Below are 24,829 nucleotides of genomic sequence, written 5' to 3'. Positions count from 1 at the left end.
GTTTTTACATTTACTGATTTATCATAAAGTATATTACAAAAAATACATATAAAGAGATAGGTAGGGCAAGGTATGTGGGAAGGGGCATGGAGCTTCTATGCCCTCCCTGGAAGCATCACCCTCTAGAAACCTCCATGTGTTCTGCTATCCAGAATCTCACTGAACCTTGTCCTCTTGGGTTGTTATGGAAACTTCATGATGTCAGCATTCCTTCCCCCAGGGTATAGGGTAGGACCCTCTCAAAGAAGGTCTTAAGATTCCCAGTTCAACAGGCTGGGGAGCATTAGAGTGGAAGGGAGGGCAGGAGATCAGAGGCCTGCCCCTGAGTCTTAACCCACCCAATATTCCTTTTTTTTTTTTTTTTTTTTTTTGAGATGAGTCCCACTCTGTTCCCCAGGCTGGTGCAATGGCACAATCTTGGCTTACTACAACCTCCACTTCCCAGGTTCAAGCGATTATCCTGCCCCAGCCTCCCAAGTAACTGGGATTACAGGTACATACCACCACACCCGGCTAATTTTGTACTTTTAGTAGAGATGGGGTTTATTCATGTTGGCCAGGCTGGTGTCAAACTCCTGATCTCAAATGATCCACCCGCCTTGGCTCCCAAAGTGCTGGGATTACAGGTGTGAGCCACTGTACCCAGCCCTAACCTACCCAATATGCTAACAAAAAACTGTAACAAGGGCTACTGGAGTTAGGAGCCAGGAACTGTGGACAAAAACCAATAAATATTATAACACCACATGACACCCCCTGGTTTTCAATCATGGATCCTTTACATATGTTTTGTTAATGATTGTGTGTGTGTGTGTGTGTGTGTGTGTGCGCACGCGCGCGCGCGCGCGCGCGCCAGGGTCTATCGCCACCTGCTGGCAGCTTCCAATGAGTTCTATAGGAAGATGATTTTTTTAAGCAGCACCATAACAAGAGCTGATAAAGTTCACAGTCACCAAGGTGCAATTATCCAGAGGGGTTTTGAGCCCTCAGAGGCTTGAGGGATTGCCGGTCTGAGGGCAGCCTTCCACAAGAACTGGAGCAAGGTCCTACAACTCCTTTATCAGGAGTAGTGGCTCTTGCCCCAGGCCTGCCATACAGCAGGTATCTTTACAATACTGAATGCTGCCGCCTGGGTCATGGATTCTTGTCCTGGTAACTGTTTTCCTGAAATCATGCTCTACACTGTGTCTGCTCTAGACATTCCTCCAACTATAAGCTGCTTATTCCTTAATTCATGCTCCGTACTGTGTCTGCCCTAGGCATTCCTCCAATTATGCACTAAGATATATATATATGGAAATAACTGAGTAGTAAGACATTCTTCAGGCACTCATTCTATAAACTAATATATGATTATATATGAAGGATTATATAAAAAATGACTGAGTAGTAACACTATAAACTGAGATATTCTTCAGGCACTAATTGTTCCAGGATTCTGCTTAGCTCTTCCTTCCTTGGTGCCTATATGGGGGGTTACCCACACACTTCCATTCAGATTGGATAATGTTTCACGGGTGCAGAACTAGTAGGTTCTTTTCAACATCAGGCAGTATAACTGCATTCACTGTTAGCCCCAATTTTGCTAGAAGGGGTGAAGGCACAATCCGCTCCCATCATGCCCTTAGAAATTTGGCCATAGGTTTAAAAGCATCGTCGTTTGCGTAGAACTCATCTTGCTGTTCTAGCACTTGTACTTGCAGCTGTGGTCCTGGGACCACTGCATTAGGTAGGAGAGAAAAAATAATTTTGTAGTGATTTTGGGAAGAAAGAAAAGATATCATCATTTTACCAGTGTACTCCTTTCTTGGTCAGAACTGCATAGTCATCTCAGCATTTTCCCCCACTCCCTTTTCCCCAGATCAACCAGAAAAACAGAAAAAATCTAGCAGGAGCACTCTGGTTTCACTCATGTTGACTATAAGCCAGACCTTCACGCTTTTGTCTCCCCCAGGTGTAGACAACCAATTTTTAATTGCCCATTCTACTTCTCTATCAAACTGTTCCTCTCTCTGGATACCTCTCTGCCCATTGTTGGACATTATGGACTGTACAGTGTGTTCTTTTGTCTGAAGAAATTATGGTCAGCCATCCAAATCCTTGAAGTGTCTTCTGTTTTTTATTTTTATGGCACTCTGAACACTCATCTTCCACTGGATAAGCAAAGCCTTCGCTAGAGTCAGTGTCTATTCCTATCAAGACCCATTTGTAATCCCCTGGGGCTGCCAGCATCAGTCTCACTTGGCCAGCTCTGTTCAGAGCCTTCTCACCAGGAAATCTGTCCCATAACCGATATCTCTGTCTCCTACTGAGAAACAGCACAGTTCTTCCTGGCATTTTGTGCCTTGGAATTGCCATCCACAAACTAAGCAACTCTTGGTTGGTCAGTTGAGAGATGTTTATCTGGCACTGTAGATTCCAGCAGTTTCTCACAGTCCCACAGTCAGTCCTAGGAGAAAAGAAATTCTCTGCATTCCTTGGGTAGCATGATCCTCTATAAACCATTTCCATTGTGTTATGGAACTCTTCTGGGCACTGCCATTCCCATTACAATGTTTCTCTGAAATCATCCAAGACAGCATGGCTATATCAGGTATCAGAGGGGTAGCTTCAGTAAATGTTTCGTTGTAAATGTCCTTCAAGTGGAAATTCTTTAAAGTCCCAGTAGTTGTTGCTGGGAGGTGCCCAGAGGCTTTTGCCATAAGCCCCAGGAAATGCTCCATAGAGGGTTATCAAGTGGAGAATTTGTCTCTACCAGCACTGTAGCTTCCACTCCGCACTGTGTAGGTCTGGGCAATCTCCCTGATTCTGACTTAGCATGTCCAATTGATATTACTTGAAGGGCAGATATACATGCCTTCTGTTTTATAGTACCAGGTAGGCAAAACTGTCCCCCAAACAGATACAATGTTCATTCCCATGATACAGTTAGGTAAAAGATGCAACGACTTCACGTGAAGTGTGTTCAAATAGACTAACTTTCATAATGCCATCAACCCCTACATTTTTCTGTTTTAGTTTCAGGAACTTTTCTTCTCCACCCCAGACCATTTACCCTTTCTTGTATAAAAGTCTTTGGGTCCCCAGCCAAGGGTTGAGCCAAAGGACCCTAACCCTCTTGTCAATCTTTATCTTGGTTAGTCTGCTCGACTATTGCCCCAGGCAAATTCGGATCAGATTTTTCATTGTAACCTCTGCCTTTTAGCTTTTTAAATTTCTCCAAAGTGGGATAAGCACAGAAAACTGGTTTGGGGCCCTTTAATGTTGGAGGACCAAAAGGGGATCCCTTTGGTTTACCAACCTTTGAGGTAGTGTTATGTTAAGACCTTTGTTTTAACCCCATCAGTTTCCTTTTTGCTGTTGTTATTTTTTACAGACAGGGGTCTCACTCTGTTGCCCAGGCTAGTCTTGAACTCCTGGGTTCAAACTATCCTCCTGCCTCGGCCTCCCAAAGTGCTGGGATTACAGGTGTGAGCCACCATGTGCAGCCAACCCCATCAATTTTTATTTTATTCATTCCATTTCTTAATAACCATCTAAAGATTTTTACCCTGCTGAGACCAGTCCCTCTTGCCTCTTTCTTCTTTCATCTTCCTCCTCCTTGTCCGACCTACCCTCTGCAGGAGGACTGAGCTCGTTTGGAAAAAAACCGGACCGCAGGCAAGAAGAAAGTTCTTAAGTTCAGGCTTTATTGAGAGGAAAGAGCCTCCGGGCGTGCCAGCCCGGACGAAAAGGAAAAATGGCCACGCCGCCCAGAGGGGCAGGGTTGTCTTATAAGGGTAGAAGGGCTGGAGGAGTGGAAAAGTTGGGGGCTAGGTGGTGGGCAACTGTTGGCCAGTTTGAACCGCTAGGCGGGAAGCCGGGCGGCGGGAAGCCGGGGAGAGCTGATGAGGCAGAAACCGGGCGGGCGGCGGGAAACTGGGGAGTGCTGATGAGGCAGAAGCGGCGGGAGGGGAGCTGGGGAGTGCTGATAAGGCAGAAGCGGCGGGAGGTGGCTGCGGCGGCGAGAAGGCCAGGGCAGTATGTAAAAATAGGAGAGCCTCTTTGTGGGGGGAGGGAAAGAGAGAGAGAGAGCTTTCAAGGTAGAGGCAGAGTTTTCCAAACATTCCCGACTCCTTAAAGAAAAGAAAAAGAGGGGTCAGGGGCGTCGGTTGTCTCTCTGGCTACTTCCTGCTGACAAGGGTCGACGGGGGTTTCTGAAGAGGTCTCTTTCCTTAAGGAGCCTGGATGTTCAGGGAGAGGTCTGTTTCTTGCACTCGTTCAGGGCAGGGTTGGAGCAGCATCTGGTGGATGGTGACTCGAGTCAGTTCCTGAAAGCGCCGCTGGATGAACTGTAGAAAGCAAGGAGCAATAAGTAAGATTAGGCAAACGGCTACTAGGGGCCCAAGCAATGGGGACAAGAGGGTATACATAGAGGAAGACCACCACGCTGTGGCTTCAGCCGAGAACTTCTGACTCTGCAGGTTAGTTTTGAGTTTCTGGAGGCTCTCGATTCGGGTTTCTACTAGGCCGGATTCATTGATGTAGTAATAGCACTCTTCCTGTAGGAAGATACAGGTCCCTCCTCATTCAGCAGTGAGCAGGTCTAGGGCTCTTCGGTTCTGCAAGGCAACTTGGGCAACTGAGGCGATCTGTCATTGGAGTGATGCTAAAGACTCAGTAGAGTCATCAATAGCTGCTTGGAGTTGTGAGGTCAGTCGGGCTATGGCCAGGTGAGAGTGGACTAGTGCCCCTCCTCCCAATCCTGCTGCAAGTGCTGAACCAGCAAGGGAGACTCCAACGGCAATGGGTAGGAAGGCAGCTCATTGGGTGTGGCGATGGGGAGCTTGCAGCATCTGGAATTCAGCTGAAGAATATATAGTGAGTCGAGGGACTAGGGTTACTGGGAGGCATAAAAGAGATGAGGAAAGACTGATGTAGAGAGTTTTTGTTAAGGTCCTGTTACACCAGAAAAACGTTCCTCGTGGGGCTGTTATATTAGTGGTTACCCGTATAGTTCTGTTACAGCTAGGGAAGTTTCGGCCTAGGGAATAGCACACAGGTAGCTGTTCAAAATCAGGTGGAGTGTAGAGATCGACTTCCCTGATGGGGGAGAAGGAAGAAGTTGAGGCTGAAAGGTTGAGAGGGATGGGGTAAGGGACTGCAACGAAGGGAGTCTGTCCTAAGAAGGCACACATGAGGCATGAGGTTAGGTCAGTTAGTCCTGAGAGGTTAGCTAACTTGATTCCTTCTTGGAGAAAAGTTAACCAGGAAAACGGAGACGAATGTGGTTGTAATTGGTCATTCAGAGATTTTTCTTGTAGGCTAATATCAGAGTGGACTTGGTGGACTGTATGTACGTATGTCCGCCAGATGTACAGGTGGGAAGAGGGATATTTGGTATCTATGTGGTCATACACGGCAGCTTTCTGGGGGCTTTTCCACCGGTTGTCCCAGGGGTCAGGTATGAGAATGGAATACCGTGTAGAACTGATAATGGTGTTTCCTTCTCCATCTATGTCTGGGATGATTTTGAGCTGAGATCGGGCAGGTACTGTGGACTTGACAGCTATATGTAGTCGACAGTTCATCCAAGTACATCCCATGCAGGAGCGCCAAGGAGTATTATTGCATGCTCCTGATGGTTGGTCATGGTTGAAGCACATGAGAGGTATATTAGTATGGATGTTGTGGAATTTGGTGAAGTTCAGATATATGGCCCTTTGGCATCCGGCTGCAGGGCAGTCAGAAGTTGCAAGAAGATGGTTGTGGCTGTATGGGGGGGTATTACAAATGAAGGTGGTTTTGGTATAGTTTTCAGTTAGGAAGAATCTCCATCTATAGGGGGTGTGGCTGCTAGGCCCTGGTAAGTTTGACAGATAAAGGGCCAGTAGGAACAGCCTTCCAGCATAGGGAGGGTCCATGAGGGGCCTTTTTTACCCGAGACAAGTGGACCCAAGATGGGATTTCAGCAACTCTTATAGCTGATGGAGTGGTAAGGAGGACTGTGTATGGTCCTTCCCACTTGGGGGTGAGGGGCTTTGGGGAGAGGGCCCTGATAAGGACTGAGTCCCCGGGGGAGACTTTCTGTGTATTTTCAGATGGCTGGGTGGGTTGGGGAAGAGAAGCGTTGGCGTGTTCTCGGAGAAGGCTGCGAAGGAGAGTAAAGTAGGGGAGGTAGCTGTCTAGAGGAGTGGTCTCTGGTGGTGGGGGAGTTGAAAGTAGGAAGGGGTGACCGTACAGCAGCTCAAACGGGCTAAGCTGTGATAGGCCCCGGGGGCTTGCTCTCAGCCTGGTGAGGGCTATAGGAAGCAAGGTTACCCAGGATTGGCGGAGCTCAAGCATGAGCTTGGTCAGATGCTCCTTTATTACGCCATTGGCCCGTTCCACCTTACCAGAGGACTGAGGATGGTAGGCGGCATGTAGCTTCCACTGAATTCCTAGAGAGGTAGAAACGGCATTAATGACTTTGGAGATAAAGGCTGGGCCATTGTCTGACTGTATGGTAGCCGGGAGTCCAAAGCGTGGGATGATGTCTTGAATGAGATGAGTGGCTACTGTCCTGGCAGACTCAGAGGCTGTGGGGTAAGCTTCAATCCAGCCTGAAAAAGTGTCAACAATGGTTAGCAGATACCGGTACTGTTTGTGCTTTGGCATATGGGTGAAATCAATTTGCCAGTCTTGGCCAGGTAGGAACCCGTGTAGCTGATGAAGCTGGCGCCGAGGATGACAGGAACCCTGGGAATTAGTTTTTGCGCAGACAGTACATGAGGACTGGACTTCCTGTATGGTACTGAGGAGATGGTGAGGGTGAAAAAGTGGGTTGAGGAACCGGTATAAGGCTTTAGGCCCAATGTGGAGTGAATTGTGGATGTCTTGGATTATCTGGTACTTTTGCTTTTCGGGGAGGATGAGGAGGTTATGCTTGAAGGCCCAATCATCCCTGAACCGTACCCCAGGGGTAGACTGGAGGGCCTGGAGTTCTGAGGTAGAGTATTGAGGGCTATATGATTTGGACAAGAAACAGAGAGTGGAGGTGGGTGGTGGATGGTTTCTTGCTGTGTCTTTAGCTACCCTGTCTGCAAAGGCATTCCCTGCGGCTATGGGTGAGTTCAGGGACTGATGCCCTTTACAGTGGATGATGGCTACCTTGCTAGGGAGTTGAACGGCTTGAATAAGGGCAGCAATGAGTTTTCCATTGAGAACGGGCGTGCCCTTAGTGGTGAGGAAGCCTCGTTCCTTCCAGATCATGCAGTGTGAGTGAGCTATGAGGAAGGCATACTTGGAGTCAGTATATATATTTACTTCTTTGTTCTGGGACCAGGATAGGGCCCGAGTAAGGGCGACTAATTCAGCCTGTTGTGAAGTGGTCCCAGGAGGAAGGGGGCGGGTCTCTATAATTTCAGAGTGAGTTACTACAGCATAGGCTGCTCTCCGTGGGCCGGTGGAATGAGGTATAGAGCTGCCATCAACGAATAGGGTAATGGAGGCAGATGGTAGGGGTTGAGGTAGCAAGTCGGGACGAGGAGACTGGGCTAATTTGAGGATTTCAGTACAGGAATGTAGGGGGCTGGAGTACGGAGGGCAAGGGAGGAGGGTAGCTGGGTTTAATGAGGAGCAGTGAGAAAGAGTGATGTTGGGGTTCTCAATAAACAGTAGGTGAAGCAGTTGGATACGGGAGGGCCCGAGCTGGGGCAGAGAGTGTTGACTGAGCAGTTCAGTCAACCTGTGTGGAGAAAAGACTTGGAGTGGGAGTTGTAGATTGATCTTAAGAGCTTCTGTGGTTAGGGTGACAGCTGCAGCTAGGGCTCTAAGACATGGCTGCCATCCTCGCTCAGTTGGGTCAAGTTGTTTAGACAGGTAGGCTATAGGCAGAAGGGTCTTTCCTACTGGTTGGACTAGCACTCCTACAGCTGTATGTTGTTTCTCGTCTGTATATAGTTGGAAGCGTAAGTTGGGATTAGGCAGGGCTAGGCTGGTGGAAGTACATAGGGCACTAAGCAGTGACTTGAATGCCCGGTTGACAGAACCTGGTGAGGAGAGTGGTCCCTTGGGGGCTTCTGCAGCAGCATGGTATAGAGGTTTTGCTAGCAAAGCATAATTAGGTACCCAATGGCGGAAAAAACCTACCAGTCCTAGGAAGGAGAGGATTTCTTTTGCTGACTCAGGGGCTTGGAGCGCCTTTAAGGCTTGTAGTCAGTCAATTGTAATGGACCGTCGCCCAGGTGTGAGCTGTATGCCTAGGTAGGTGACAGTGGGTGAGGCTATTTGTGCTTTGGTTGGTGACACCCGGTATCCCTTATCTCCTAGGAAATTGAGTAGGGTGGTGGTGGCCTGGATACACTCCTGGCGGGTGGGGGAGCAGATAAGAAGGTCATCTATGTACTGGAGGAGGTGAGAGGGCTTGAGGTTGCAGTGGAGTAGGTCAGTGGCGAGTGCCTGGCCGAATAGGTGCGGGCTATCTCGGAAGCCCTGTGGGAGGACTGTCCAGGCCAGTTGTTGGGACATGTTCATGAGGGGATCATCCCAAGTGAAGGCAAAGATAAAGTAGGAGTTGGGGTGTAGAGGTATAGTAAAGAAGGCATCCTTTAGGTCTAAGACTGAGAAACAGGTGGCCTCTGGGGGAATGTTAGAGAGAATGGTGTACGAGTTGGGGACAACTGGATGTATGGGAATTACAGCTTCATTGACTAAGCGCAAGTCCTGGACTAGCCTATATTGTCCTGATGGTTTTCGTACTGGGAGGATGGGGGTGTTACATGGGGAGTTAATGGGAATTAGGAGGCCTTGACCTTTTAGTTTCTCTATGATGGGTCAGATACCCATACGGTGGGCTTTAGAGATAGGAAATTGGGGGCGGCAGAGAAAATGAGGCGAGGAGTCTTTAAGGCGGACTTGAACTGGCTGGTGGTGTGTAGCTACAGATGGGTTGTTAATGTCCCAGACCTGAGGGTGGACTCCGGGGAGTAGTTCTGACAGGGCTTTTTGGGGTTCAGTGTCTGAGGTGAGGGCTAGGAGAAAGAGACTGTGTGGGTTGGCGGAGGGGAAGGTTATGACGGCCTTCAGCTTTGAAAGGATGTCTCGCCCCAGAAGGGGAACTGGGCAGGTGGGGATTACTAAAAAGGAGTGGGTGAAGGGAGTGGAGTTATATGAGCACATGAGTGGTGGGGTTTGGTAGGGGATACTCGGGGTCCCGTTGATTCCCATGACCGAGACCTGGGAAGGGGTGAGACGGCCAGAATAAGAAGGAAGTGCGGAGTAGGTAGCCCCCGTGTCGAGCAAGAATGAGACACTTTTACCCGCTACCTGAATTTTGACCCTTGGCTCAGCGAGGGTAACCGGAGTCGGTAAGCCAGGGCCCCACTAGTCGTCTAGCAGCCCTAATAGACTGGGGAATGGAGTTCCCTCGGAGGTTGGCTCCTGGCAAGCAGGCTCCTCCCTACTGAGGGTGACTGCCGGCTGCGTAACGCCAGTGTGTCTGTTTTGAGGAACCGGCACCCTGGGGAAGCTGGGGCAGTCTGACTTCCAGTGTCCCGGGAGCTGACAGATAGGGCAAGGCTTAGTTGGTGGCCGTGGTTGTGGACAGGCTCGGGACCAGTGTCCTTCCTTTCCACATTTGAAACATGCTCCCGGAGGGGCATGGGTTTCGGCCTTGGGCCTCTGGTTCCCTGCCGGCCTTAGAGCCGCCACTAGGGCTTGGGTCTGGAAGGCAGCCTTTTGCTTCATGCGAGTTTGGCGGGCAGCCTCAGCCGCATCTTCCCTGGCATTGTATACTTTAAAGGCCATTTTTACCAGGTCTTGGATGGGAGTCTCTGGCCCCTCTTCTGCTTTCTTTAGTTTCTTTCTTATGTCAGGTGCTGATTGGGAGATAAAATGGGAGGCTAATACAGTGGCCCCATTCTGGGAGGCTGGATCTAGCCGAGTATACCGGACTAGGGCTTCTTGCAAGCGGGCGAGAAAGAGGGCGGGGTTCTCATCAGGTAGTTGGGTGATTTCTCTCAGTTTATCATAGTTTACAACTTTGTTAGATACAGCATCCATTCCCCTGAGGAGGTATCTAATCATGCGGTCCCTCTTGGGTATATCAGACCCTCGATTAGCCTGATAGTCCCATTGGGGGTCTTCACCTGGGATTACTTCGGGGCCTAGGGGGATCTGGTTATCTATAGCATGGTCTTTATCTGCTTGGTTTCTGGCTGCAGCGAGGATGCGCTCGTGCTCCTCCACTGTGAGGGTGGAGGAACAGACAACGCGAATATCATGCCAAGTGAGGCTGTAGGCTTGAGTGAGGTATTGGAATTCCTTAATATAGGTGGACGGGTTGGCTGAGAAGGATCCTAAACGTCTCTCAATTTGGGACAGGTCTTGAAGTGATAAAGGAACATGGACCCTGACTAAACCTTCCACGCCTGCTACTTCTCGGAGTGGGGCCAGGATAGCTGGCTGGTGAGAGCGGGTGTGGGCTGCCACCGGAGAGGCAAGAGGAAGTGCAGCCTCTGAGGGAGGGGGCTCGGAGGGAGTAGAGGAAGAGCGAGGCATGGCCTCTGAGGCAGGAGGTGCAGAGGGAGTAGAGGAAGAGCATGCCGTTGATGGCGACTGGTTGCTGAGATTGGCAGGAGAGGACAGATGTTCAGGCAGATCCTCTGGTGAGGAGTAGGGAGGGGGAAAGGTAGTGGAGGAAGATTTATAGGGGGTTCGAGCCAAGAGGATTTGATAGGTGGAGCAGGAAGAACATAGGTCGGGGTGGGTGCGGAGGTCCCAAAAAGCCTGGACGTAAGGAATTTCATTGTCCTTGCCTGCGCGGCGACAAAAATCGTCGAGATCTCGGAGGGTGTTGAAATCAAAAGTGCCAGTCGGGGGCCAATGTGACTGGTTACTGAGTTTGTATTGGGGCCAAGCCACCTGGGACAGGAAAATAAGCTTTTTCTTTCTGAGGGTTTGGGAATATCCCAATTTGGTAAAATTTCGCAGCAAGCACCCAAGGGGGGTGCTCAGAGGTATTTTGGACTCCAAATTTCCCATGGCAGGTGCAGCTACAGACTCTCTGGCGCAGAAGGGCAGATGCAACGAAAAGGCATCCCCGTTCGCTGCAAATTCCCCGGAGTACAATTAAGTATGGAAAGGGAAGCGGTCAGAGGGGCATCCCCCGTCTGGCAGCTGTCCCTCAGAAGGCTCCTGGAGCCGGAACGGAAGACTACCTTGGCTCGGCCGAGACTAGGCAAGGAGTCCGTGCGGAACGCCGGAGAGGGAGCAACTGCACTGTGCCGTAGGAAGAGGAGACGGGAAGCGGAGGAAGGCAAAACAAGAAAAACTTGGCTTACCTTAATCGGAGCGTGGTGGCAGGGCCAGTGTTGGGTAGGTCGGGGAGGGGGGCCGTGGCAGGGCCAATGGCCCCTCCCGTCCCGGGTTTCGGCACCACTTGTCCGACCTACCCTCTGTGGGAGGACTGAGCTCGTTCGGAAAAAAACCGGACCGCAGGCAAGAAGAAAGTTCTTAAGTTCAGGCTTTATTGAGAGGAAAGAGCCTCCGGGCGTGCCAGCCCGGACGAAAAGGAAAAATGGCCGTGCCGCCCAGAGGGGCAGGGTTGTCTTATAAGGGTAGAAGGGCTGGAGGAGTGGAAAAGTTGGGGGCTAGGTGGTGGGCAACTGTTGGCCAGTTTGAACCACTAGGCGGGAAGCCGGGTGGCGGGAAGCCGGGGAGAGCTGATGAGGCAGAAACCGGGCGGGCGGCGGGAAACTGGGGAGTGCTGATGAGGCAGAAGCAGCGGGAGGGGAGCTGGGGAGTGCTGATAAGGCAGAAGCGGCGGGAGGTGGCTGCGGCGGCGAGAAGGCCAGGGCAGTATGTAAAAATAGGAGAGCCTCTTTGTGGGGGGAGGGAAAGAGAGAGAGAGAGCTTTCAAGGTAGAGGCAGAGTTTTCCAAACACTCCTCCTCTCTTCTTCTTCTTTCATCCTGCTACTTCTGCTGCTTCTTCTTCTTCTTTTTTCTTTCTTTCTTTCTTTTTTTTTTTGAGATGGAGTGTCACTCTGTCACGAGGCTGGAGTGCAGTGCCGCAATCTTGGCTCACTGCAACCTCCATCTCTTGAGTTCAAGCGATTCCCCTGCCTCAGCCTCCTGAGTTGCTTGGACTACAGGTGTGCACTACCACACCCAGATAATTTTTCTGTATTTTAGTAGAGACAGGATTCCCCATGTTGGGCACGATGGTCTCAATCTCTTGACCTCATGATCTGCCCACCTTGCTGCTGCTGCCTCTTCTACTGTTGCTGCTTCTGCTACTTCTTCCTTTTTCTCTTACTCTTCCTCCTCCTCCTCTTCTTCCTTTCTTCTCTTCCTCTTCTTCCTCTTTCTCCTCTTCCTCCTCTTCTTCTTTCTTCTCCTTCTTCTTTTCCTTCTTCCATCTCCTCCTCCCCTCCTTCTTTCTTTCCTTCTTCTTTCTTTCTTCTTTCCTCTCCTCCCTCTCCCTCTCCTCCACCTCCTTCTCCTCCTCCCTCTCTTTCTCTTCTTCCTCCTCCTCTCCCTCTTTCCCTCCCCTCCCTCCTCTCTTCCCTTCCCTCCTCCCTCCCCTTCCCTCCTCCCTCCCCTTCTCCCTTCTCTTCTCCCTTCCCTTCCCTTCTCCCTTCCCTTCCCTTCTCTCTTCCCTTCTCCCTTCCCTTCCCTCCTCTTTTTTCTGTTCTTTCTTTCTTTTTTTTCTGAGATGGGGTCTTGTTCTGTCACCTAGGCCAGAGTATAGTGGCATGAAGGAGATAGAGATATAAAAAAGCCCTTAAAAAGATAAATAAATCCAGGAGCTGATTTTTTGAAAAGGTCAACAAAATAGATTGCTAGCCAGACTAGTAACAAAGAAAAGAGAGAAGAATTGAATAGATGCAATAAAAATGATAAAGGGGATATCACCACTGATTCCACAGAAATACAAAGTACCACCAGAGATTACTACAAACACCGCTATGCACATAAAGCCGTAAATCTAGAAGAAATGGATAAATTCCTGGACACTTACACCTTCCAAAGACTAAACCAGGAAGAAGTTGAATTCCTGAATAGACCAATAACAAGATCTGAAATTGAGGTAGCAATTAATAACCTACCAACCAAAAAAAGTCCAGGACCAGATGCGTTCAGAGCTGAATTCTACCAGAGGTACAAAGAGGAGCTGGGACCATTCCTTCTGAAATTATTCCAAATAATACAAAAAGAAGGAATCCTCCCTAACTCATTTTATGAGACCAACATCATCCTGATACCAAAACCTGGCAGAGACACAACTAAAAAAGAAAATTACAGGCCAGTATCCATGATGAACATTGATGTGAAAATCCTCAATAAAATTCTGGCAAACCAAATCCAATAGAACATTGAAAAGCTTATCCATCACAATCAAGTCGGCTTCATCCCTAGGATGCAAGGCTGGTTCAGCATATGCAAATCTATAAATGTAATCTGTCACATAAACACAACCAAAGACAAAAACCACATGATTATCTCAATAGATGCAGAGAAGGCCTTTGACAAAATTCAACAATACTTTATGCTAAAATCTCTCAATAAACTAGATATCGATGGATCATATCTCAAAATATAAGAGCTATTTATGACAAACTCATAGCCAATATCATGCTGAATGGGCAAAAACTGGAAGCATTCCCTTTGAAAACTGGCAAAAGACAAGCATGCCCTCTCTGACCACTCCTATTTAACATAGTATTAGAAGTTTGGCCTGAATCAGGCAGGAAAAAGAAATAAAGGGTAATCAATTAGGAAAAGAGGAAGTCAAATTGTCCCTATTTGCAGATGACATGATTGTGTATTTAGAAGACCCCATTATCTAAGCCCCAAATCTCCTTAAGCTGATAAGCAACTTCAGCAAAGTCTCAGGACAGAAAATCAATGTACAAAATCACAAGCATTCCTATACACCAATAACAGACAGCCAAATCATGAGTGAACTCCCATTCACAATTGCTACAAAGAGAATAAAATACCTAGTAATACAACCAACAAGGGATGTGAAAGACCTCTTCGAGGAGAACTACAAACCACTGCTCAAGGAAATAAGAGAGGACACAAACAGATGGAGAAACATTCCATGTTCATGGTTAGGAAGAATTAATATTGTGAAAATGGCCATACTGCCCAAAGTAATCTATAAATTCAATGCTATCCCCATCACTCTATGATTGACTTTCTTCACTGAATTGGAAAAAATCACCTTAAACTTCATATGGAACCAAAAAGGAGCCTGCATAGACAAGACAGTCCTAAGCAAACAAACAAACAAACAAACAAACAAACAAATAAATAAAGCTGGAGGCATCATGCGATCTGACTTCAGACTATACTACAAGGCTACTGTAATCAAAACAGCATGGTACTTGTACCAAAACAGAGATATAGACAAATGGATCAGAACAGAGGCCTCGAAAGTAATGCCACACATCCAAAACCATTTGATCTTTGACAAACCTAACAAAACAAACAATGGGGAAAGGATTCCCTATTTAATAAATAGTATTGGGAAAACTGGCTAGTCATACGCAGAAAACTGAAACTGGATCTTTTTCTTACACCTTGTACAAAAATTAACTCCAGATGTATTAAAGATTTAAACATACAACCTAACACCATAAGAACCCTAGAATTAAACGTAGGCAATACCATTCAGGACATAGACATAGGCAAGAACTTCATGACTAAAATACAAAAAGCAATGGTAACAAAAGCCAAAATAGGCAAATGGGATCTAATCAAACTGAAGAGCTTCTGCACAGCAAAATAAACTATCATTAGAGTGAAACAGCAACCAACAGAAAGGGAAAATAATTTGCAATCTACCCATCTGATAAAGGGCTAATGTTGAGAATCTACAAGAAAAAAACAACCCCATCAAAAAGTGGGTGAAGGATATGAACAGACACTTTTCAAAAGAAGACATTTATGCAACCAACAAACATGGGAGAAAAGCTCATCATCACTGGTCATTGGAGAAATGCAAATGAAAACCACATTGAGACACCATCTCATGTCAGTTAGAATGGTGATCATTGAAAATTCAGGAGACAACAGATGCTGGAGAGGATGTGGAGAAATAGGAATGCTTTTATATTGTTGGTGGGAGTGTAAATTAGTTCAACCATTGTGGAAGACAGTGTCGTGATTCCTCAAGGATATAGAAATAGAAATACCATTTGACCCAGCAATCCCATTACTGGGTATATATCCAAAGGATTATAAATCATTCTATTATAAAGGCACATGCACATGTATGTTTATTACAGCACTGTTCACAATAGCAAAGACTTGTAACCAACCCAAATGCCCATCAATGATAGATTGGATAAAGAAAATGTGGCACATATACACCATGGAATACTATGCAGCCATAAAAAGGATGAGTTCATGTCCTTTGCAGGGACATGGATGAAGCTGGAAACCATCATTCTCAGCCAACTGACACAAGAACAGAAAACCAAACACTGCATGTTCTCACTCATAAGCAGATGTTAAACAATGAGAACATGTGGGCACAAGGAGGGGAGGAACATCACACACTAGGGCTGTTGGCAGGTGGGGGGGCTAGGGGAGGGATAGCAAGGGGTGGGGGAATTGGGGAGGGATAACATTAGGATAAATACCTAACGTAGATGATGGGGGTATAGATGCAGCAACACCATGGCTCGTGTATACCTATGTAACAAACCTGCACATTCTGCATGTACATATACCTTATATAAAATGAACTTATACATATATAAAATGGTCAGGGGTTTGCGTTCCTAGAATATACAGGGATACTCAAGGCCAATGATAGATTGCCTGTTGGAAAAATACACCCCTTATACCCCTTAGCCCAATATATTCTTGGTCAAACTTGAGTTTTTACATGAGCATGCCACTCCATCAGCCACTCTGATTAATATGACCAGACTGGTTGGGGGCAAAATCATTTCATTTGTCTCTCCTAGGAGTTTTATAGTTTCAGGTCTTATGTTCAGGCTTTTAACACATTTGAAGTTATTTTTTGTACATGGTGTTAGGTCATGTTTTTTATTTGCACGTGGATAATCAGTTTTCCCTACACCATTTGCTGGAGACTAATCTTTCCCCCAGTTTGTGGCCTTGGAACCCATGCCAAATATCACTTGACCATATAAGTGAGGGCTTATTTCTGGGCTCTCTCTTCTGTTTCATTGGTCTGTGTGTCTGCCTTTATGTCTAAATAATACTATTTTGATTAGTTTCGTGATATGTTTCAAAATAGGAAGTGTGAGACCTCCAGCTTTGTTTTTCTTCCTAAAGGTTTTTTTGGCTATATGGGGTTCTTTTAGATTTTATATGCATTTTAGGGTTTTAAAAACTTTTTTAAAAAGAAGCTATTGGAATTTTGATAGGAATTGCATTTAATTTATAGATCACTTTGGGTAGTATTGTTATTTTAACAATATTAAGGCTTCCAGTGCATGAACATGGGAGGTCTTTCCACTTATTTTTATCTTCTTTAAGTTTTTAAAATACTGTTTTGTAGCAGTCTTTAATTTTTTAAAATACTGTTTTGTAGCAGTGATACAAGAAACAGGAGGGATGAATTAATGATATTTTACTATTATAAGATACATTACCCCTAATGTAGTACAGTGTTATGTGAAAGTAGACTTGAATTAATTATAAATGTATATTGCAAACTCTAGGGCAACCAGTAAAGAAAGTCAAAAAAAAGAAGTTTAGACATGCCAGGAAGGAAGAGAACATGACATTGTACAAAGCACTCAATTAAAATCACAAAAGGCAGAAAAACAGTGGAAAAGAAAAGCAAGAATAAAAAACAAGGGCAACAAATAGAAAATCAGTAACAAATATGATATATTAATCCAACTATATCTGTAATGACTTTAAATGTCAGTGATCTAAATTTCACTAAGACAAAGACTGAGTAGATCTAAAAACAAGACCTAACTATATGTTGTCTACAAGAAACACATTTTAGCCCAGGCATGGTGGTTCATGCCTCTAATCCCAGCACTTTGGAAGGCCAAGTTGGTCAGATCACAAGGTCAGGAGTTTGAGACTAGCCTGGCCAACATGGTGAAACCCTGTCTCTACTGAAAATACAAAAATTAGCCAGGCATGGTGGCATGCACCTGTAATCCCAGCTACTCTGGAGGCTGAGGAAGGAGAATTGCACGAACCCAGGAGGCAGAGGCTGCAGTGAGCCAAGATCATGTCATTGCACTCCAGTCTGGGCAACAGAGCAAGACTCCTTCTTGAAAGAAAGAAACACATTTTAAATATAAGAGCATATATAGATTAAAAGTAAATGAATGAAGAAATACATACCATGCCAACACTAATTAAGAGAAAGTGGAAGTAGCTCTATAAATTTCAGGCAGAGCAAACTTCAGAGCAAGAACAGTTATCAGGGATAAGGAGGAAAATTAAATAATGAAACCAGTGTTCAGTACCCTAAGAAGACGTAATTTTTTTTTTTTTGAGATGGAGTTTTGCTCACCCAGGCTGGAGTGCAATGGCACAATCTCGGCTCACTGCAACCTCCACCTCCTTCAATTGTCCTGCATCAGCCTCTCAAGTAGCTAGGATTACAGGCACCCACCACCACACCCAGCTAATTTTTAGTTTTTAGTAGAGATGGAGTTTTATCATGTTGACCAGACTGGTCTCAAACTCCTGACCTCAGGTGATCCCCCTGCAGGGATTATAGGCATGAGCTACCACACTTGGCTGACATAATAATTTTTTGTTTTGTAGACACAGTTTCACTCTTGTCAAGGCTGGAAGTCAATGGCTTGATTTTGGCTCACCAAAACCTCCACCTCCTGGGTTCAAGCGATTCTCCTGCCTCAGCCTCCCCAGTAGCTGGGATTACACGCATGCGCTACCACGCCTGGCTAATTTTGTATTTTTTAGTAGAGATGGGGTTTCTCCAAGTTGGTGAGGCTGGTCTCAAACTCCTGACCTCAGGTGATCCACCCGCCTCGGCCTGGGCTTACAGGCATGAGACACGGTGCCTGACTGATATAGTAATTCTTAATTTTTATTCACCTAACAACAGGGCATCCAAATATGTAAGGCAAAAATAGAACTACAAGAAGAACTGGATGAATCTACTATTATAGTTGGAGACTTTAACACTCCTATATCAGAAATGGACATAGTCAACAAGCAGAAAACCAGTAAGGACATAGTTGAATTCAATAAGACCACCAATCACCTGTATATAATTGGCACCTATAGAGTGCTTCATCCAGCAGCAGGCTGCACATTACAGTTCTCAAGATCACATGGAGCATACACCAAGATAGATCATAGTCTGGGCTATAAAACACACCTCAACAAATGTAAAAGAAGTCACATAGCGTCTGCTTTCAGACCACATGAAATTAAACTAGAAATTGATATCAGAAACATAACTAAGAATCACAAATACTTGGAGAGTAAACGACATATCTCTAAGTAATATATGAGTCCAAAAAGTCTGATGAAAAGAGTAAAATATTTGAAATAAATGAAGCTATAACTTGCCAAAATGTGTAAGATACAGCAAAAGCAGTGCTTAGAAATTTATAGCATTGAATACATATATTAGAAAAGAAGATTTAAAATCATTAATCCAGCTGTCAGCTTTTATCTCAGAGGAGGACAATGTGAAACTTTCTTCAGTTGTCCGGAATCTGGGTTCATAGAACATCAGCCCCTTCACCATGCCACTGAAGAAAAAAAGTAAAAGAATTCATTCAGTATTCTGCCTTAGGAAACTAGAAAAAGAAGAGCAAATTAAGTCCAAATACGCAGAATAAGATAAATAAAAATTGTAGCAGATATCAATAAAACTGGAAGCAGGAAAGCAATAGAGAAAAATAACAAAACCAAAATCTAGTTTTTTAAAAAAAAAATCGGGCCAGGCGCGGTGGCTCAAGCCTGTAATCCCAGCACTTTGGGAGGCCGAGGCGGGTGGATCACGAGGTCAAGAGATCGAGACCATCCTGGTCAACATGGTGAAACCCCGTCTCTACTAAAAAATACAAAAAATTAGCTGGACACGGTGGCACGTGCCTATAATCCCAGCTACTCAGGAAGCTGAGGCAAGAGAATTGCCTGAACCCAGGAGGCGGAGGTTGCGGTGAGCCGAGATCGCGCCATTGCACTCCAGCCTTGGTAACAAGAGCGAAACTCCATCTCAAAAAAAAAAAAAAAAAAATCAAAAAGTTGATAAACCTTTAGGCAGGCTTACCAAGCAAAAGAGAGGGAAGACACAATTACTAATATCAAAAGTGAAAGAGGAGGCATCGCTACAGATCCCCTGGACACTAAAAGAATAATAAAGAAATATTATGGATAACTCTATGCCTACACATTTGATAACCTAGATGAAATGGACCAATTACTTAAAAGACAGTCTGGCCGACGCCCGCCAGGCTGAGCTGTGGACCGAGGCGGCGCTGCCGCTGCCGCGGGGTGCGCAATGCCTTGAACCTGGGGAAACTATGTGAAGCCACACTTTCTGGATTTTGAAAGACATCATTTCATCATGGGACAGCAAATTTTGGATCAGACACAGTTGGTTATTAGCAAGTTACCAGAAAAAGTAGCAAAACATGTCACATTGGTTCGAGAAAATGGCTCCTTAACTTATGAAGAACTTCTTGGGAGAGTAGCTGAGCTTAATGATGTAACTGCTAAAGTGGCTTCTGGCCAGGAAAAACGTCTCTTTGAGGTACAACCTGGGTCTGATTCCTCTGCTTTTTGGAAAGTGGTTGTACGGGTGGTCTGCATCAAGATTAACAAAAGCAGTGGCATTGTGGAGGCATCACGGATCATGAATTTGTACCAGTTTATTCAAATTTATAAAGATATCACAAGTCAAGCAGCAGGAGTATTAGCACAAAGCTCCACCTCTGAAGAACCTGATGAAAGCTCATCCTCTGTAACATCTTGTCAGGCTAGTTTTTGGATTGGAAGGGTAAAGCAGCTGACTGATGAGGAGGAGTGTTGTATCTGTATGGACTGGCGAGCTGACCTCATCCTGCCTTGTGCTCACAGCTTTTGTCAGAAGTGTATTGATAAATGGAGTGATTGACACAGGAATTGCCCTATTTGTCGCCTACAGATGACTGGAGCAAATGAATTTTGGGTGGTATCAGATGCACCCACTGAAGATGATATAGCTAACTATGTTCTTAACATGGCTGACGAGGCAGGCCAGCCCCACAGGCCATGACCTTGGAGTGAAGGTCTTCTGTTGCTATTGTAAGCTACAAATATTTGATCATGGGGGAAGAACTCAAGGTTGTGGCACAGACACAGAAAAATCCATTTTCCCCACCCTTTTATTTCTGCTACTCTGATCATTTGTCCCACTTTAAAAAATAAGCGTCCCATGTCTTCCATTTATGGTAAACTAAAATTTGCTACTGTTTTAGACTATATTTTCCTATTATTTGTCTGTTCAAATTTGTATTACAATTAATTGCTCCTGAATTCTTTGCTAAAGGTAACAGCAGCACTTCCAGAGGCTTCTGAAACACTAATGTTTTGTGGGGCAGGAGTATTCTGGAATCTTTTTAGTTAGCTATAAAATAAACCTCAAATATTAAAAAGTTGTAGCCATCTGAGAGAGGAAATTTTAAGTGACTGAAAATGTAGAATACATCAAAGTGCATGTTACTGCTTAAAACTAGTGTTTCTGCTGGAATCTAAGGAGTATATATGCCCCCTTGTGGTTCATTGTTGCTCCTTTAATTTTTACTTGAAATGATCCACAATTATTTCATAACTTTAGCAGTGTGTTTTGGAACTACTGTACTTAAAGATTTTTTTGTTTGTTTGTTTTTGCCATACTGTATAATTTGGGTGAGGCCTATAAAGTTGGGTGTGACTTTCCCTTGCAAATGGATTTCTCCTGGGGAATTTTCCTGGCTGTTCTGGAAATGCTTTCCCACAGCTGCGTAACTGTTCTAAATGGCTTTGATAATGCTCACACATCTTGGAGTTTCAGAAGATAACTTTTCTGCATCACAAATACCAAATTTTGTATTTCTAAATTATTATAAGTCATTTAATATTGGGTTATGGTACTTTTTTCCCCCTTAACTTGAAAACATCTTTCTGAGATTTCAGGGTCCTCAAATTTCATAGATTAAGAGACAAGAGGCCAGCATGGTGGCTCACACCTGTATTCCAAACACTTTGGGAGGCCAAGGTTGGTGCATCACTTGAGGTTAGTAGTTTGAGACCAGCCTGGCCAACATGGTGAAACCCTGTCTCTACTAAGATACAAAAACTAGCTGGGCCTGGTGGCAAGCACCTGTGATCTCAGCTACTCGATAGGCTGAAGCAGGAGAATTGCTTGAACCTGGGAGGTGGAGGTTGTAATGAGCCAAGATTGTGCCACTGCACTCCAGCCCGGAAGACAGAGCGAGATTCCTTCTCAAAAAAAAAGGACAAGAAAATAGAGTGATGCTTTTTTACCGTATATACATAAAATATGTCTGAAAATTAGAAGATAATTTGGCATTCTTGCTATTTCACTGTACTTCCATTGAAATATTCTTTCCATTAAAATAGTCTAAAAGAATATAGTAATAATGGAATTGTGATCTTCAGTCACAACCATTTTTTTGCTTATCATCTAAATTTCTAACATTAATATTTTGGCATGTAATAAAACAAGGGCCTGCCTCCTTTAAAATTTAACATTCCATGTAACTTTTCTGACTTCTTCAAAGTTGCAAATATTGCTATTTTCCTAAACCAGGGTACACAATTTAAGTTGCCACTGATTGATGACAGAATTTTTGGATAATAGGATTTTAATAGGCAAGCAAATAAAATTAAATCAATTTCAAGGAAAAATATCTGGTATTTCAAGGTAGCTTGAAATTTCAAATTCCAAGGTAGCTTGATCTTGCCCCAAAAAATGCTGAAGACTAATCCATTGACATTCATAATGGGACAGCTAAATACCAAACAGCTAACTACTCCCTATGGAGGTTTATGCAAGCAGAGTACCAGGGGTTCCATCATATCAACCTGGCAATGCACTTGGTGGTTGTGTGACCTTGAGAAAGTCTCTTACTGTTGTTTGTAGGTTCCTACTTTAGAAACTGAGCCTTTATTTGTGGTTTTCCCACTATGTCAGCAGCAAAAACTTTTTTTTCAAGGAAAATCTTACAGAACCCTTAAACACACACGCATACACACACATCCTACCCCTATATAAAAGTCATATTTTATTATAAATGTCCTTATTTATTATATAAACTTTATATATTATAAATATGATTAAGTCAACCAATAAAAACACATTGATGCATTGGTAATAGCAGTATGTTTGAATTTAGTGAGTAACACACTTGTATAATGGGAGTTGTTTTTTTTAAAAAGTTTTTTAATTCGGTCAAATTTGCAGAACCCTGTATCTCCTCCACAGATTCTTCGTGTTCCATGGAACATATTTTGAAAACCTTGGGATAGATGATCCACTGGGATCTTTTCCAGCTCAAAGATTTTAAATTGTCCTTTTGGATTAGACTTGCTGAGCTTAATTCAGATTGCCTCATTTAAAAATGTTTCTGAAATGTGAACAAAGTTACCTTACAGAGTTTTGCATCTTTCCAGGGATAGCCAATGATTTTATCCCCCAGAATCCTTCACCTTTCAAGGAATTATTTAACAATGAGACCAGTGACTCAACAGGGCCCAAACCTTTTTATTTTACAATATGAGCTCCAAGACACTTACTGATCTGCTGTGAATATAAAATATTATTAGCCTTATCAAATATCGAATAAATGAATACAGCTCTTTGTTCACGCTATTAAACTGGGTGATAATTCTTTAGATGTGACTGTTAGGTAGGTTCTACTGTAATAACATTGTAAAAGTTGTAAATTTGTTTGATGGATGAAATGTATACTTTTTGTATTCTGTACAGCTTTTTCTTTTTTAAATATGAAGTACTTAAATGTACTTACTATAATAGGAAATATAATGTGTGCCTTCTAGGATTTGTGAAGTGGTCTCATGAGCTCTAAGGAATTTGTTTTAAAAGTTATAAAGTTTTTCCTATCCTAACTCAGTAACAGAGGGTTTACTCCGATTATGTATAGAACCTTAGTTTGAGAAAATGAATTTGACTATGTACTGAATTTAGAGGTTGAGAATAATAGTATCTGTGTTATTCTTAGGACCACTGATAAATTATGCAATAAATAATCATTCGCAAGTTAAAAAAAAAAGACACAGTCTGCCAAAATTAACACAAAAAGAAATCAACACTTTTAGTAAATTTATATTGATTAAAGTAATTGGATTAATAATTAATAACCTTCCAAAACAGAAAGCACAAGGCCCGGATGGATTCATTAGTGAACGCTTCCAAACATTTAAGGAAGAAATTATACCAAACCTCTATAATCTCTTCCGGGAAGCAGAGGTTACTTCCTATCCCATTCTATGAGGCTGGCATACCCTAATATTCAAATTAAACCAAGATATTACAAAAGCTTGGTGCAGTGGTTCACACCTGTAATCCCACACTTTGGGAGCCTGTGATGGGATGATCACTTGAGTTCAGGAGTTCAAGACCAGCCTGGGAAAATATCAAAACCTCATCTCTACTTAAAAAAAAAAAAAATTTCCAGGCACAGTGGCTCATGCCTTTAGGAGGCGTTTCTACTAAAAATACAAAATTAACTGGGTGTGGTGGTACATGCCTGTAATCCCAGCTGCTCAGGAGGCTGAGACAGGAGAATTGCTTGAACCTGGGAGGCAGAATTTGCAGTGACCTGAGATCACACCATTGCAGTCCAGCCAGGACAACAAGAGCAAAACTCCTCAAAAAAAAAAAAAATTGCTGGTATGGTGGCACACATCTGTAGTCTCAGCTGCTCGAAAAGCTGAAGTGGGAGGATCACTTGAGCCCAGGAGATCAAGGCTGCAGTGATCTGTGATCATGCCACTGCATTCTAGTTTGGGCAGTAGAGTAAGTCCTTGTCTAGAAAAAATTTTTCAAGAAAAGAAATCAAAGAGTATAATTAATTCTATCAGGAATGCTGGTTTCTTCATTTTTGAGGCTATGACAAACAGGACCATTTTATCCATTGAATAATACAGACCCCCACATCAAGAGTCTGGGAGCTTTTCAGGGTTTATAAAAAATGTTTTATACATGAAAAAAAAAATTTGTATATCTCGAATTTACAAAAAGAAAACTGCAAAATCCTACACATTGCCAAAGCTGTAGAAACTGAACTCCTAGTCTTTTGATTCCCCGTTTTTTACGGCTCTGAATACCATAGGACTGCCAGCATTTCTGGCTCCAGTGGCAAATCTAGCCCTAATATAGATGCTGTAGGGCAATAAGATCCTCCGATAGTCAGATGGATGCCTAAACTATCATAGCCTAATGACATCATTGCAACATCATTTTTTGAACTTCCTTGTGCTGATCCATTGTTCACCAGTTCACCTTCTGATTCCCATGTAGGTGTGCAGAGAGGATGCAGTATGTCTTTGGGTATTTCTGCTCTAACAATGCTTTCTCAAGTACACCAATACAATAGCTTGTGATTAAGAGCTGTCACACCACATGTCTAGAATTTGAGAAGAAAATAGGCTAATCTGGGCACCGTGGCTTACACCTGTAATCCGAGCACTTTGGGAGGCTGAGGAAGGATCACGAGGTCAGGAGTTCGAGACCAGCCCGACCAACATAGTGAAACTCTGTCTCTACTAAATATAAGAAAAATTAGCCAGGCATGGTGGCAGGCACCTGTAATCCTAGCTACTCCAGAGGCTGAGGCAGGAGAATCACTTGAACCCAGGAGGCGAAGGTTG

The 24,829-nt window shown here is 44.3% G+C and overlaps 2 pseudogenes across 2 annotated transcripts in view; both read left to right on the top strand.

Annotated features, from left to right (window-relative positions):
* Window positions 1–24,829, top strand: part of LOC118153168 (protein arginine N-methyltransferase 6-like) — a 47,147-nt pseudogene that overhangs the window by 17,406 nt on the left and 4,912 nt on the right. The window lies entirely within an intron of this gene.
* On the top strand, window positions 19,396–22,774 carry LOC100399931 (RING finger protein 141 pseudogene; annotated as a pseudogene). The gene has a single exon (XR_004742453.3). The product of XR_004742453.3 is annotated as an RING finger protein 141 pseudogene (transcript).

Source organism: Callithrix jacchus, chromosome 1 (genome assembly GCF_049354715.1).
Source record: "Callithrix jacchus isolate 240 chromosome 1, calJac240_pri, whole genome shotgun sequence".
In the NCBI taxonomy this organism is placed as follows: Eukaryota; Metazoa; Chordata; class Mammalia; order Primates; family Cebidae; genus Callithrix; species Callithrix jacchus.
Note: the sequence above shows the minus strand (reverse complement) of the source record. Positions and strands in the feature narration are given on the sequence as shown.